This window comes from Ooceraea biroi, chromosome 6 (assembly GCF_003672135.1).
Source record: "Ooceraea biroi isolate clonal line C1 chromosome 6, Obir_v5.4, whole genome shotgun sequence".
Classification (NCBI taxonomy): domain Eukaryota; kingdom Metazoa; phylum Arthropoda; class Insecta; order Hymenoptera; family Formicidae; genus Ooceraea; species Ooceraea biroi.
The window spans coordinates 10,487,217-10,501,323 of NC_039511.1; the positions used below are offsets into that span (position 1 = coordinate 10,487,217).

The window sequence follows — 14,107 nt, forward strand, 5'->3', positions numbered from 1 at the left end:
TCGATAAAAAGTGCCGTAGAGTATGCATTCCTGCGAGCGGAAATGTCGCGATGTCGCGAACGTGGGAGATGAGGGAGGCCAGGGCGAGAAAATCAGATGGATCAGGCGGAAGGGGGTGAAACATCGGGATTACATAAATAGAACCCCCTAGCTTCCTCTTGCGCGCGTGTGAGATCCTCTTAACGGCACTCTGACTCGTAGGAAATCAAGGACGAGAGCATCTGAATGCTCTGCACCTTTGCCCTTAATCAGAAATAATGTCCGCGAGGGGGCGAGAGACAATCCGGGGCGAGGATTCCGTTTCATCTGCGGCACTTTCCAAGGAAGTTCGCTCCTGTGATCATCTTGTAATCTTAATCGCGACGGTCATTGGTATGTTAATGACGCGACGTTTCGTTGAGAGAGAATTAAATCTGTTATATTTAACGTGCCGCGAAATTGTTTTCTTTTTACATTTAAGAATTACAAAATACATTTTCTCCCACATATTTTTCCCATGATGAAATTTATTTGAAGAATCTTCTGTGATTATCTGTGAATAGAAAATTATCTCATTGTTTAAAATTGACCCGAGAATTAATAAAGACAATTTCCAAGATAGGAGTTCGTCTGTTTGTAACTGACGAAATACGAGTCTCCGCATACATTGCAGTTGTCGCCATCGCGCGTAAACTCGCGGAGAGAATTTAATTTTTAATTCTCAACGCATGGATTATGGAGATGTGTAACGAAAAAATTCATAAAAAATAACCGCGCGGCGTATTTTGTTGCAGTGCGCGTTGTCAATACGCGACTCGAATTATTACTTGACACGCACAGTCCGGTTGCGAAGAATATTGCAGCATCATTTTATTATTTATGTGTCTTCATGTAAATTTTCGACACAACCCTTTCGCGCCGATCTTTTTCCCCATTGATACAATCTGTTTCCAGCGGATTTCACGGGTTAAGAAGGACTTGACGATGACCTGAATCTATCAGCCCTTCGTAAATGTAACGACTGTAGCAGCGCAGCAACGTCGATCAGTTCGCGGCCGGCAGAAGGAGAGGGAGGGACGAAGAAGGGCGCCAGCCGACGCCTCTAGACGGGGGTGACCGGGCTTGCGGATCTGCCTAATCGAGCGTGCGTTTCCGATGAATTATTCAGGATCGAACGCAGGCCGTTCTTAGCCGTTAGGCGTTTATTCTCATTACGTGGCTTCCCTCACTCGTGTTTCGTACGAATGCGTCGATAAGATGTTCTCTCTCTTTCTTTCTCTTTGTCTCTCCTGTTTCTTGCACCCTTGCGACTCGCGAGAGCTCTTGCGCCAACCCTTTCAAGGATGATGTACCTAACGTTCCTCTGGGAAATCCGTCCGCTTTGGATATCGTTTTAAAGGAGAATTGAAAATTAGTTGTAGCTAGCAATTAATAAAGTATGCAAAATGGTTACGGATTCATAAATTCTTATTGGAAATGTATAAATGTACAAAGAATATGGAAATAAATGTGAAGAAAAAGAAAAGCGGGATGTATGAAGACTCATATCGAAGAGATCAGTAAGATGTTTTCGGATCAGATCGCGTTTTCTCAGAATATTTTAAAGCGAAATCGATACCAAGCAGGTCAAAAACTAATTATTGGAAGATACTTTCAATTCCTTTAATCCAATATAATTCTAAATAAATGTTAGTAGTCGGCAAATGATGAATAAATCATCTCAGCTCGATCGTTCGAACGGCGATGGGATTTATCGCAAATCGAGTCTTCATTGATAGGTTCACTGTGATAGCTTTTGTGGTCTTATAAATTATGACATAAGATTCCTCTTCTGCATTGCTGTTTTTTTCTAGGATAAAAATATACGATAAACACTGGAATTAATAATGATTAATAGAGGCATCTCTTTTATGATGACATGATCCTGAGCAGTCTGCAACAGTGCACAAGTATTCGCGTAGAAACTTGTGAAAAATACTCGTAGAATTTGCGAGCAATATATTTATTATCCGCTACACAAGCTAGATGGTAGTACAAGCTAGATGGATTGTAAGCCCGCATACTTCAACTGAGTTCCATTAGAAATTCTAATCGGACCACCGACATTCATGTACACCTCTCGTATGCGCACCCCGATTGGTCGACCGATCATTTGCAATAAACCACTTGCATTTCGATCGTAATTGCGCGTACGATCCATAAATCATGGCGATGTAGTACTCGTTTACCCTTCTGTCTTATGAAATTCTTATAATGACTCGGAATATTAAAATTCAGTTTGCTCCAAAGAATCATTAGAAATTTTATTATTTAAGTATTTAAGTTGTCGATATTGTAGGTAAACCAGGAAAATGTTTGAAAGGATAATTATAAGATATTCTGTATGCCATTATTCACGTCACAATACGATAAGTGCGTAGTTTATTGAGTATCCTGCTGCAATTTTTCACGTTTATTGTTATCTATTGATTATCTTTATCTCTAAAACATTTTTCTGTAATTCCATGCACATTTGCAAGATATGAAATAAATTACTACATTCCATCTAGTTTTTCTTCTCATTTTTTAGATGTGCGGAAAAGTTTCAAAGCCGACGGCTATATTTACGATGACCTAACTTGATGAAAAATTGATTCTGTAACGCAGCAAGAGCAACTGAACGCGCGCGGCTGCCCGATGATGACATAGTGGGACGGACGGGTAAAACGGGAGGAAATAAAGAAAAATCACGGTTAAGAGTGGTTTAATTGATTTTACAACGACCGACGTCGTTAAGTAGACCGTGATACGTTCTCGGTGTTACGCATCGATAAGCGGCCGGCTGCTTTTTAACACACTCAGGTCTTACGGCTTTCATTACATAATTTTACATATATGGGTCGCAAACGGAAAAGATACACACACACACACACACACACACACACACACACACACATTATTTTTTGTGGAAACTGCGTAGTGAAATTAATCCATAGCATTTTATTTTTGGAAATGTACAGATTTGTATAAATAATTGCGCATATAATGGAAAATCGAAATTTGAAATCATGCCAGAAATGCCAACGCCGTTAAAAAATTGAATTATAATTGTCCAATCGATGAATATCGTGTTAAGCACGTTTCTCCGATATTAAAATGGATGGAAACGCGAAGTGTCGTATAAGAATCACACACGTAAAATATGATACGGTGATTCGCGTGAAGTAAAATACAGAAACATTTTCTAATTTCAAAAATTATCTCATATCTGCATACCAAGTCGTTAAAAGCGCAAAACAATAAGAATAAGTTTCTCATCTGTATCTTTCAGGAAAGCCAAAAATTTTTAAGTTAACGTGGTTTGGACTTCGGGCCTCCAATTGTCGAGAACGCCTACGAGCGTCTTTTCATCTAATTTCTTCTGTGTGCGTGTGACCTAATATCACAGCGGTGCCTCATAAGATTGCATTCAGCAAATATAAATTAATCACATCTTTCAGCCTCCTATTATCTCCGCTATCTTTCGTTGAAAAATCTCAAACAATTGGGTCGTTACGCGAACGACTTGGCGGTCGTTGAGAACGTCATTGATAAGACTTCTCGCATAAGTGGCGTTTCATTTTCCGCGTAACAAGTAGACATCGCGTGCTTTTGGCAACGTATCCGACGAATCGCGCGGGTATAGGCAAGTTCGCACCACGAAAGTGCCGAACGCGCGAATGGAATTCACATGGTTACGTGATTAGTATGATAATGCGTCTCTTTCCCGAATTGGCGAAACGTCTCGTTCGTTGATCACTCGTGAACGAAACCTGCTAGATTTCATACGTGGCGCCTTGGCCTACGCACTCGGCTTACGTAATGCTTGCATGACGTTAGGCTTTTCCTTAGTTCAGGCAAACTCGTGTAGGTTCGTATGCGCTTGTGTGCGCGTATGCGTGTTGCGTGACCGCGCTGTTACTGCCTGCAGATCCAAAATGCGTAGAAGAATGTTTCTTATGTATACATTTACGCAAGGGGACCGGTATAACTGATTACTTGAGACTCTTTGCTTGGCTCTGGCCATTTTCGGCGAATTCCAGCCGGCTCAGCAGCAGCCGTGAACAGAGAGATGTCGGTGACGATAATTTCGTGCGATAAAGCGCTGCGGCGTTTTAATAAAAATGTTCCCTGGACCCGATATTTTATTTATTTTTGATATCCAACCAGCCGCGTGCGTTCTGAATGTGTCTACACTTGACGTACGTAAATATTTGTGACTGGTACGCTCTCGCTATTGTCGGGCTGAACGGTTGATTAAAATTTTAGGGTAAATATATCCGCCAGCGTATTTTTACGTCCATTTCCGCGTTCGCGTTCCGCGTTATTATATACCTTCATAATATTTAGCTTGTGCTTTTATATCTGCCTTGAAATCCGCTGCAACGCACGTGCAAATCAAAATATCTTAGTCTTGGCGCACATGACAATTTGTAAAACTGAAATCCTCGAGGAACCAGAATAAATCTTCCCCTTTTAGTCACTCTCAAGCGCGAGTCATTCTTACGTGCCTTACAATAAGCCTGTGTAATTACGTTTAGTAATACTTAGTAAATAATTAGTTTAATTACTCTGGTGTGTGACAACGTTATTACAAGAAAATTGCCACATTGTACGCAATTATCAATCCCAAGATTCACCACTCTATTTTTATAAATCTTACAGATCTGCGTGGAGACGTAGGCATAATGTATAATGAAGACATTACATACACGCGTAATAATGCACATGCAGAAGTCTTATATACGCCGTACAGATTTCGCGTCGCAGTGGAATGAAAAACCCAGCTCAGATCTGGTCGGTTATCACTACCGACGAGGTAATCGCTGACTGCTACCACTGCTACCAAGTGACAGGTCAATTTTGCCAGGGATAAGTGCATGATACGTCCCAATGGCTCAATATTCCGGCTCATCGTTTCATTGTAACGAATGCGCGTCGGGACGCGTAAGTGCGGGCGTACCTGTGCGCGTGTGGCCCGGATGCACCGGGGATACTGGAGCACTGACATTTGGCGGCTAACTCGGTGCGACTGTACTCGCTATACTCGCATGCAGCGATGCGCACGAGCGAATGCTCTCGCGAGTCATCTCATTAACCGCATCATTGCTGGCTGTGCCACCGAGAGTGGCGGACCTCTTCCCGCACTGCCTCACGTTTCAAACGGAACAAGAGCTCCGCTCTTTGCGCGTCATCGTGATGCCCGCCACCTCTGCCCTTCTCACCCTTTCCGTCTCTCTTTTTCTCTCTCGTATCTGCGCAATTATCACGAATTCATTTCGACCAATTTAATGAGAAATTTAGTACAATCTCATATAAGAGGTATATCGCGACATTTCATTGCGGATGATTTAAATTGTGAATCGTCCGATCGTCCATTTATCCGCGGACGATTAAAATCTTGAAGGAAGGCGGGCGTTTTATACGTTGATGGATATAAATCGGCGCATATCACGTTGGTAACAGCAGAACTAATTTGGATATCTGAATAATTTGCCTTCGGTTATTTCTTCTCAAACAGTTCGCGATATATTTTGAAATTATGGATTTAATTACTGATCGAATCATGCCGAATATTTTCACTATGTTGTATTTTTACTAACAAAGTTTATGAATATTATGAGGCATAATTTAATAGAATTAGCGAGATCTTATACATGGTGTGACGAAGAATATTCTGACTAATCTGTGTCTTTGATACCTGCGGGATCATGCAACATCGTGCTCGACATTTCATGGTCTTCGGTGCGTGAATTATTATCCTAGCGAGATATTTCGGTTGCTAGCCATTGGTATTTTTAAAGCATTGGCAAGATACAACTATTGCATCAAGAAAGAGAGGGAAAGGAAAACTGATATTGCTCCAGATTTATAATTTTACATTTCACAGGTCATAATTCTATTTATAAAAATTGCCGCAATTACGTAATGGATACCGGCTATCTGCATTACTTAACGGCCAGCATGAAATTTCGAAATCAGAGCATTTTTTCTCCGCATCATCGGCTGATATTGCTGTTCGCAAACTGTGCCATACCGGACAACGCATAGTAGTATTTTTGCGATTCGCGTTCGTCGTTCGACGACTTTGCAGAAAGTATTCGCGCGGGTTAATGAGCCGATCTACGAATGGAATCGTGCAATTTTATTTTGGAACTGTCACGAGTCTGATCTCGAAAATTAAAAAATTAATACGGATTGGCGTGCTCATTTTAGTTGCCTAACCTATTTAAAATATCAATTTATTTTAATTCTGATTTTTCCAGTTTTAAGATCGCATTTTTCAAATCCATAAAAAAAGAAGTAGACACCATCGTTGCGTAGAAATCCTCAAATTTCATTTTTCATGCGTAATGTCGGGAGTAAATTCAATTTCGGTGATTCAATAACCCAGGAATCTCAAGAGGCTTCACAATTACTTATTTCCAACACAGTAGTACCTTTTTTTGTCTACTGGTTTGAACATCACGCAGCGATCACGTAGCGTTCACGTACATACATCGCATACATCGTTGGCATCGCGTCCTTTTAAATAATTGATGTCCCACGGACTTGCGAGCAAAAGCTGCCACAAGCAGAGCCATGACGGATTTTGAAAATTCCGATTTCGCAGCGGCGCTTTGCAGTTATGCACTATTTCTACTATTTTGTAGCTGGGCGACAGTTTTAATGCCGCTGGCTGGCCGACCACTGCCTAAAGGCTGAGTCGCACGTTTATGGATGATGCACCCGAGAATCTCTCGATCCCCGAGATCGCGAGGCTTTCTGCAACCAAAAAGTAGGCCAATCCGCTCGCATGCGCGCGCGATATACATGACCGACGATATTTCCCGTGTCACCCTCTCACATATATTCGGTCAGTTGTCAGTCGAGTATGGTCAGGTATCCGTACACGAGAGGTGAGAACTTTCCCGCCACCCAAACGATCCTGTTACTTGCGTCACGTGGCACACTTTATCGTGCTGGGAGGATGAAAATGAATCGCGTTACTATGGCAGCTCTAAGTGATTAACGTTCCGTTAAATTCCGAAATGATGCGGAACGAAGGAAGCGCATTTTCCGTGGCACAAAATTTGTAGTAGAAAATCTTTTGGCGGATATATACAGATCTGGCTTGATTCGGGGCAAAATGAGGTAAAAGAGACCAGAAAGAAGAGTCAAAACAAATATATAACTGTGTGCCTAAAGACCAACTCGCACACGGATATGGGAATTTCTCGGTGCCCGATTACACGCGCGAGGCGTGGCAACAATCTGTAGGGTTTCAACTGGAAATTACATTCAACTTGCCATCCCGTCCAATTCAATTCCGAGGAGTTAAATCTTTGCGTGGCGTTAATTAACGGCGACAACCACGTCTTCGGATTTCGTCTACACGGTGATTCGTATCTGAAATGATGTTCCTGCATCGCAGAAGGCGCGCTGCATAATTCATTCCGCGTTTGTTTTTTCTTTATTCTCTTATCTTTTTTTTGAAAATTAAACCCGCTCTGCAAACGAGGAGATAAGTGATGCTGCTTTCGCGTTTTACTCTCGGGTCTCGCTTCCTCGTGGATATCGATAGGCTCGATAACGCGACACGGCGTCGACCACAGATCGTGCACGCATTCCACTTATAGCATACGACGAGCAAGCACGCACGCACGCACGCACGCACGCACGCACGAACGATGTCCAGCGAGTCGCAATCGCTGCACGCGTCTACACCTCCTCACGCGTATGCGTGCGTGCACGCTTGGCTTCACTCGGTGAAGTTCTAAAATAAGCCGCGGATATAGGCCGTCGAGACGCTCCACCTGCCCGATGGAACTCCATGCACCGTTTATCGTACCTGCTTGCCTTATCGAGAGAGGAAGGGGCGCTCTTTCTCTCGGTTGTTCGCGTGAGAGGATGAACTGGCGACGAGAAAATCATTTGTAAAGAGGAGAGGATCGTGAGGAACCAGATATTATCTTTTAAATATGAGAATCTACATCTCATGTTTTCTCTTTATGGGGTAGTCCTTCGTGGGAGAGCATAACTTGAGCAGAGAATTATTAATTTGAAAGCGAAAAAGAGATAAATAAGGATAGATATGAGTTTTTAAATAAGAAAATATATCACACAAAAAGTGTTTTCTGTTTTATTAACGCTTTTCTTTCGTTAAGAATATATTTTAGATTTTTATTTTCTATAATATGCGTTTTTATTGAAATTGAAACAAATATTTATTACGACTTTTATTATCAATGTTTATTTTATTTCGATAGATCATTTCACAAAAACAACAGTTTGATGTATCCGGATACTAATCTGAAATCAAATACGCCATATTACACATAGCGATGAGAGATAATACATCTTGAAGTACGTGCGATTAAATATTATTGGCGTATATACTATTTCGTTCAACGACCCATTTATCACTTTACACGATAAAATGATTACACAATTAATGTATGACGAACGAAGGTGTACGTCGATCGCATATCGCGATGTAACAGCCATAAGACGCGTACGAACGTATCTTTCAAGGCCGCTACGAATTTGATCAAGAGAACGCATGTATCGCAGAATAGATGGGTACCGCGTACATGCACGTGCCGCCCGTAATCTCTGTATGTGTGCCTGTTTGTGCATGTGTACGAACCAAATATACGGATGACGTATACGGCGAATTAAACTGATCTCTCAGCTAATTGGCCGGGAAGATACGAAGGACCGAGCCCCTCTTTACGGGAGGCAAGAGACCTCCTTCGAGCAGACTATCAATATTTTCTCAAGTGGTTCGTGAAAATGCGTGGACGCAGCAGCACTGCCAGATAATCTCGATGATTTGGCTAAACGTGTAGGCCCGTGTGTAGATAGCGACTCGGGAAATGCGTAGTATGTGTTTCACAAAGTAAATACGGCGTGAGACGCGTCTCTTACATTCTCTCACGTTGTATCCAATGGATGGTTCGCGTCTCAATGAGTCCGCGTCAAGAATTTCCGTCACGTGAACGTCGAATGTCGCAGTTCATCATTGTGACGCAAGTTACTTCGAAAACTGTAATTAACTTTTGGGAAGGATGCGAAAATCGTAATAAAATTGTTTCTAATTAAAACACGTACATATTGTCTCCACATTAGGCGGGCAATAATGCGAGATTTAAATAACATACAGGAAGACAGATTTGCGACAATCATCATTGCGAAATTTGGCTTGCAGAAGGGTCTCGCGTTTCTCTTTGGCCTCTCTCCTCCATATCTATCTCTTTTTTCCTCACCGTCGGACAGAGAGGAATTAGGTGGGAAATTATTTAAATTATTCCTTTCCAATGGGTGACAGGTCGGCGGTGGCGCGGGACGACGATGAGGGGGTGACGGGGCGAGGGGCGAACGCAGCGGCGGCACCGTCGTCGTCGCCACCAAGGAGGACCACTTAATAAAGAGCCGCTGACAGCGTGACAGTAAAGTAACTTCGTTCGCCGGAATTTAAAATTAGATTCATAAAAATTATTCTAATAGATTCTCTTGCTGGCTGGCTGGCGGAGTCGCCGCTCAGAGCAAATGAGGCAAATTCGATTTGACACGCGGGCCGCTCCCGCATTCTTCTTCTGTTCTTTCGCGACCTCCCCCCGTCCGGCTCTCCCTCATCGTCACTTTTCTCTTCTTCTTCTTCCTTTCCCTGCATCTTTCTCCGCGACGGCCTTGTCTCTCGGTTACTTCGAGCTTCGCAGCCCGCGCGAGAGAAACGCGCGGGACGAGTTATGCAAATGGCGACAATAACCGAACGTCAATCAGAGAGAAAGTTAACTTCCGGGGATATAGCTGCTGGTTCGCTTCATCCTCTTCTTCTTCCTTTTCTTCGTCTTTCTATTCTTCTTCTGTCCTTCTTCTTCTTCTTCTCCTTCTCCCTCTTCTACTTCTTCAAGAGGAAAACAGCGCACGGTGCGAATAAGCGTCCCCGTCTATATAAATTAAGGGAAACCGATGACGGGGTCGCCACGCAAGGGCGAGCTCGTCCTTCGCGACACTGACAGTCGGAGGACGAGTCCTTCGAATGTAATTTAAAGTTTGTCAGGCGAAAATTCTCCGCGCGAACAGCAAAAAATGACCGTTTTTTGAAAGCGGTGGTTTCTGCATTTCGAGAAGACATGTGGCCTTCACCGGACGATTGCGACAATACTGTGGATTTATTTGAGGATACCAAGATTCACAGATTTTATTCGGTGTCCTTGTTGCGTTCGTTTGAGATTGCTAATGATTTTTATGTTACTTAACAATTAATTAAAATTATGTAATCGATATTTAACATTAACAATATATTATATTGATAAACAACAGGAATATGAAGCAGTGGTTTAAATTTACGAAGAACGTTATGAAAAGTTTTATTCCAATTTCATAATTAATCGCACATATTTTTAAATGATGATAACAGCCATCTATGTATCTTACAAATATCAAACATGCTTTGCCATCACAAGAAACCCATTTCTGTTATGAAATTGAGGGCAGATATTTATCTTGATGTCACTCTCCAAAATTTGATTTTTCGAGTCGTAGCCTCGCAAAACGAAACTGCATTAGTACCAAATCGTTGTTCTAAAATTATTTAGTACTTTCCGGACACGTATTCGAATCATTTGAAGAGGCATGGACCTCGTTTCTCATAGCGTTTAAAACGAGACTACAAATAACTGACATAATCAGTGCAGAAATTACGTCAATTAGTGCGAAGGTAGCGGCCGGTCGTTGCGAAGATCAAATAGAGGAAAGGAGTAATTTAAACTTGCTCAAGCAAGCTCACGTCTCATGACTCCGAAAATAAAAGCCGTGCGCGCTTTGTGCTTTATGGAGCATTTGCGGATTGTGCTTTTCAACTGCGATGCGAAATCCATCGCGAATCGCGTCTCTGTCTCGGTATTAATTCGCTGAAAATTTCGTGAGATGACATGCTATTTCTCTGACAAATCGAATTTTAGTTTTGCCCGAAATTGCAATATTTTTCGTTAATTTGATTTGATACACGAACAATTTAAATTGATATTGCATTAAATACTGCTCGCGAAAACGCGAGTTAAGCTCCGTGTGTTTAGCGAAGTGCTCGCGAATCGTACCCACTCGACCCCGATGTGAAATCCACACCGCGTTATGACATTGCGCTCGGGGGAAGAGTGGGATGCGGGGAGGAGAGTACCGGCTAATTAACATTACATTTATGCGGAAGAGCCCCAACGTGGAAAATAATATCCGAAACATAGTAACGTTGATGGTGAAGAACAGCGTTCTACATCTTTTCCGGCAGAATTTCCCCGTGAATTATTTTCGCACAGCTGTTCCATGTAACCGTGATCAGATGTAATCGAAGTTCTGGCGCGATTAATTGTTATATTTATTTGATCTCCACGTATCGTTTAATTGTTATATTCGGAGCTCTTAATCTCGCAAGCGTTGCGAAATTAACTATTAACCACGTACAAATCGTTCTAATTCATCTATCGTTTAGCCGTAATATTCTGCTTTTAACCGGTCGATTACACCATTACGGTATATGGACGACACGATAGATCTGAATTGTTAACCAATCGATTTTACCTATGACGACATGTTACAAATTTTTTAAAAACACTCACGAGGCCGGCTCACGAGAACTTTTCCTCGCGGGAGTTATTTTCGTTTCGGTTTTTCGACAGGAGAAACCCAATTTATTACCCACATCTGCAATTTTTATTTTCTTTCCATCGCCGGTAATACGTGTTGAACGGATTACATTACATACCGTGTACCTCCATACAACGCCGATAAATCCCCTAAAATTTTTGGCCGTCGCTACGTGCCACATTTCAACGGACGGCTCGAACAAGAAGGATTCGCAAAGCGCATCCTTCCGATATCCTGTGGCACGTGAATCCCGAAACTTTATAAGCCGTGTATATGTGTACAAGCGCCGATTTATAACGCTCCGCGGAATGATCGCGACAGCAATAGGAAGCTCGAATCGCCGGGTGTCCATCGCTGGGACCGTCCGCCGTATTTCCGGCGCGGGAAAGTAGCCTGTTGGCAGCGTCGTCGACGCACGATCGGTCCACCGTCCACTCCTGTTCTCGTCCAGCGAGATCGAGGAGGGCTCCTTGCCAGAATCGGGGGGAAAGAAACGAGAAAAGAGAATTCTTTCCACGGTAATCTTGCACGGTCAAGAGAACGAAGATGCACTCCTTGTGCGCTATTATGGGGTAATGTTGCAGTACATTCGCCGCGCGCAAAATCGATCAACTCGTCCAGCGCGCTTAATCTAATTTTTCTCGGAGCAGATGGGCTATTATTATATTTGCTATTATTTTATATACATATTCGTAGAAAAATTAATCAATCCCGTTTAAATAACACGCAAATGAAATGTACGCACTTTTTATAAAGTGTTATAGGTGATATTGCGCATGGAATTAAATCGTCATTATTAAACACATGACATAGTAATATTAATAAATGCAAAATAACGCTAAGAATATCTCATTCTCTTTTCAAGTTGATATCAAATAATCTTCGTGTTTATTCGTGACCAATAAATCTCGAAATGAAGCTCGGTGTTAAGTGTTAAGGATAGCGCTAAGCCGTGGCAAGAATTCCGGTCATGGTTTCTCATTCCGCCGCAGGATACTCGAGATATTCGGCTCGAGTGCGGGTGCGCCCCTCCTCTCCTGTGTATCCTGTGTACGGGGCGAGGTGTAAAGCCAGCTACTCTCGGTGGTAGTATCAGTGGGCACTTGTTGCTCCTCTGGCAAACCTCGTGAGTGTTTACACGCTAAATAAGTGTACACAACACCGTTATACGACGACGACCACGTCGTGCTTCGTTTCGACGACGTTTTCGGTGTATACCTACAGGCATACCCGGTGCGCCTGTGTGTTATATCTTGTACACGTGTCCCAATGATGTGTATCGCCCTGCCTTTTACTTTGAAGATCTCTTCGCAAATTCGCAGATAAATTTTTTATGGCGAGAGTTAGAAAAAATTTGACAATTAATTTATACAATAAAATTTCATGTGTCATATATTTTATGAAATAATATGTACATATAATGAATTTTCTTGATTTATGGCAGATATAGAATGTGCAAAATAAAATGGTCCAACATGTCGTTTGTATTTGTAACTCGATTTATATGGTAATTGAGATTTAAATGATACATTTTATTGAAACACATAATATTCTGATTACCCGTGCATGTAATATATCATATCATCTGTCCTTTGTATCTTCCGGCAATTCACACATATTGGAAATTCCACGTGTCGCGATGCATTTTGTTAAATCTGTAGATGATATTTTCTATAATGTCACCGTATCGGAAATGGAAAATCTCGCTGCGGAACAATAAATTGATCCGCAAATGGGCAATAACTTCATTAATTCTATCGTTCTTTTTTAATACGCTTGTGAAGGACGCAGATTTGCATAATGTAGGGTAATCACTCCTAACTTTAGGATTTTGTGTGGCAAAGCAACATACCTGCCATGTACGAAAACTGGTCCAGATGTCAGTATCTGCCAGGTGATTTTACGGTGCGTGTATAACAAAAAGATACACGTTGGAATGGACGGAATAGTACAGGGTGCGGGGGCAAGGGTTGGTATGGGCTGGTGCCGCGAGATGAGGCATCGCGGGATGAATGGGCACGCAACAAGCAACACGCTGAATGTGCCAAATTGAGGGAGTCATTTATTTGACGCCCCGCCGTGGCCGCGACGCGTGACAGCCCTCTTTCTCTCTGTCTCTCTTTCTCCCTCTCCTAATTCTTTTTTCGTCTACCCTGGTAATTGTACCGCGAACAATCGGAGTACGCCGCCACGGTGATTGGCAGGCATCAATGACGGCCCGCTCTTCCCCTGCCCGCATCCCATTGTCTCTCCGAGAGACGATCTGGTACGATGATGTTCCGCAACATGCGAATTGTCAGGAATCTGCATACGTGATTCTCATATGAATGGCTGGGATTTAGCATATAATTTTTTTTTCTGGTGCTTAAATTGGCTTTTAATATATAATATCAGAAAACTTGGCTCATGAGTAAATGAGTATTTGTATTCGCAAATGTAATTATATCTCTCCGTTCTTGTCTTTTGTTTTTTTTATATATTT

General features: G+C 42.2%; 1 protein-coding gene across 2 annotated transcripts in view; it reads left to right on the forward strand.

Annotated features, from left to right (window-relative positions):
• The window catches only part of LOC105279112 (forkhead box protein O), a 152,591-nt gene that overhangs the window by 115,046 nt on the left and 23,438 nt on the right, over nucleotides 1-14,107 (forward strand). Inside the window, exon 8 of one of the 2 annotated variants that reach the window (XR_002193255.2) lies at nucleotides 934-6,297. The exons of the other annotated variant lie outside the window; for it this stretch is intronic. The gene's annotated coding sequence lies outside the window, so the exon portion shown is untranslated. Of the gene's footprint in view, nucleotides 1-933; nucleotides 6,298-14,107 lie in introns of those variants that run through there. 2 annotated transcript variants of the gene reach the window in all.